This window comes from Camelus dromedarius, chromosome 36, assembly GCF_036321535.1.
Source record: "Camelus dromedarius isolate mCamDro1 chromosome 36, mCamDro1.pat, whole genome shotgun sequence".
NCBI classification, from domain to species: domain Eukaryota; kingdom Metazoa; phylum Chordata; class Mammalia; order Artiodactyla; family Camelidae; genus Camelus; species Camelus dromedarius.
Genome location: NC_087471.1, coordinates 6,536,630 through 6,538,915, shown reverse-complemented (window position 1 = coordinate 6,538,915; position 2,286 = coordinate 6,536,630). Strand labels below are relative to the sequence as shown.

General features: G+C 43.9%; 1 pseudogene; it reads left to right on the top strand.

Moving 5' to 3' along the window:
- The first annotated feature begins 382 nt into the window (after positions 1-382).
- Positions 383-898, top strand: LOC116149852 (ribosomal protein uL24-like; annotated as a pseudogene).
- The last annotated feature ends 1,388 nt before the right edge of the window (positions 899-2,286 follow it).

The following is a 2,286-nucleotide window of genomic DNA, read 5'->3' as shown; positions in this document are numbered from 1 at the left end:
GGAGACTGAACTAGACTAACCTGTGGGAGAGGAACTCCTGGCGGCCACAGTCTTAAGGGAGCTTCAAACTTTCCTGGGCTTTACCTCCAGGACCCCTCCAGCTTCTCCTGGTGAAATGCTGAGAAAGAGCCCCGCCTGGCGCCGGCAAGAAAAGAGGAAGAGTAACAGTTGCGAAATGTGCCTAAAGCCTTCTTCATAACGAAGGCCTACTCTCCAGGGAAAAATAAAACTTCCCCAGAGCCTTGTCACACCTGCGATAAGGCCACTTGTCTCTCTTCCTCACCCTCTAGCTGTCATGATTCACCTGCAGAGGCGAGGCGTTCTAAGAAACACACGTGACGGTGCCCACTGGAGCCCACCTGGTGCCAGGTAGACGGTCATCATGAAGTTCAATCCCTCTGTGACCTACGACTGCAGCAAAACCCACAGACGCCACTTCCATGCCCCTTTGCCCATGTCTGCCCGGCTCAACAGGAGCACAATGTCTGCTCCATGCCCATTTGCAAGAATGATGAGATCCAGGTGGTCTGGGGACACTACCTAGGTTAACAAATCAGCAACACGGTGCAAGTGATGTACCATCTACACCGAGAGGGTGCAGTATGAGACAGCTAACAGCATGATGACCCACATGAGTATTCATCCGAGCAAAGTGTTTATCACTAGGCTAAAATCGGGGAAAAAAATTCTTGAATGTAAAGCTAAGTCTTGACAAGTTGGAAAAGAGAAAGGTTATGGCATTAAAAAGAAATTATTGAGAAAACGCAGGATTAAATATAATCTGATGTGTAATCACAGTTTAATTGTAGATTTTCAGCTAGTGTGTATTCCTTTGGAATTTTTCAAGATGTCTCTCGAAAGTTTCATTTCGTTACTGTGTTTTTGCAATTTTGATTAACAATCCTAAAAATAAAAATTGGAAATGCTTCCTGAGAAAAAAAATTTGTGAAGGTCACAGCGCAGGGACACAGACCTACTCAAAGAAAGAGATTCAATCATACAATTACAAAATGGTTCTTCTCCCTCACCCCAAATTACCACCACACCAACAGGCCTCCGGTATAATAACAGTGGATTGCAGCTGCTGGTTTTGCAAGACACAGACTCACTCTGAGGAGTAATATTTTGGAAAGAACAAAGTCAACAGGGGAAACAAAAACAAGGACACTAGATTCATCGGAAGACTCTGGCATCTACAGCTATAGTAAACATTAAATCCAACCCACTCCTACCCAGATTAACACAAACTTCACACTAAATGCTTATTTAGCTCACTTCCTGTTCTCCAATACATGATGTCAGGCTTTCAACAAAAATAACAAGGCATGCTACAGAGCAAGACAAGGCAGTTTGAAAGATCAAAGCGAGTATCAGAACTAGACTCAGATATGGCAGAGATGTTGGAATTACCGTACGGAGAATTTAAAATAACTATGATTAATATGCTAAGGGAATTAATGGAAAAAGTGGACACGATGTACAAACAAATGAGTAACATAAGCAGAGAGATGGAAACTCTAAGAAAGAATCAAGAGGGAGTGTTAGAAATCAAAAACACAGAAATGTGGAATGCCTTTGATGGGCTCATCAGTAGGCTGGAAGTGGCTGAGGAAAAAAATCAGTGAGCTTAAAGATAGATTAATAAAAACTTCCCACACTATCAAGGAGGTGGAAAGATAATGTAGATGAGAGGAGGAAAGTTTACCAAATCACACTGTAATTAGTGTACTTGCACTAGTATTTAGTACTAGGACTTGTATCTAATAAGGAGTTCAACTCTTGATTAAAAACCTCTGTGTGGCTTTTCACGTCTGGGCATTGGCAACTACAAAGGCTTTACCAGGCAGACGTCAGGTAGGAAAGTTTCCCTCCTCATATCGGACTTGGTGAAGAGCCGTGCATTGCAGTTTCTGAAGGGAGTGATGTAGTCAAGGACTCAAGCCTCTCTGGCTGGTCATGATGATGCTCTGTGCACATATTAATTCCTAGCCCCATTCCTAGCCCTGGGCAGATCCTCCCAGACACCTCTGCTAAGACCTCCTTATGTAAGAGAGGAAGGGAATACCTTGAAGACACTGCACCCAACTCCAACTCAGTACCCAGTACTTTCATACTCCTTGCCTTTACCCCTCTTCCTCCTCCCAAACCCATGGTCCATAAAACAGCCAGAGGCTTTTTCTGGGGGCTTTCTCAACAGTGAGACAAGCCCCATATCCAGGCTGATCCACAGGACTCTCAAGAGGTGTGTTGTTCCATGGGGAAAAATGAAACATGGGAAGCTGTACT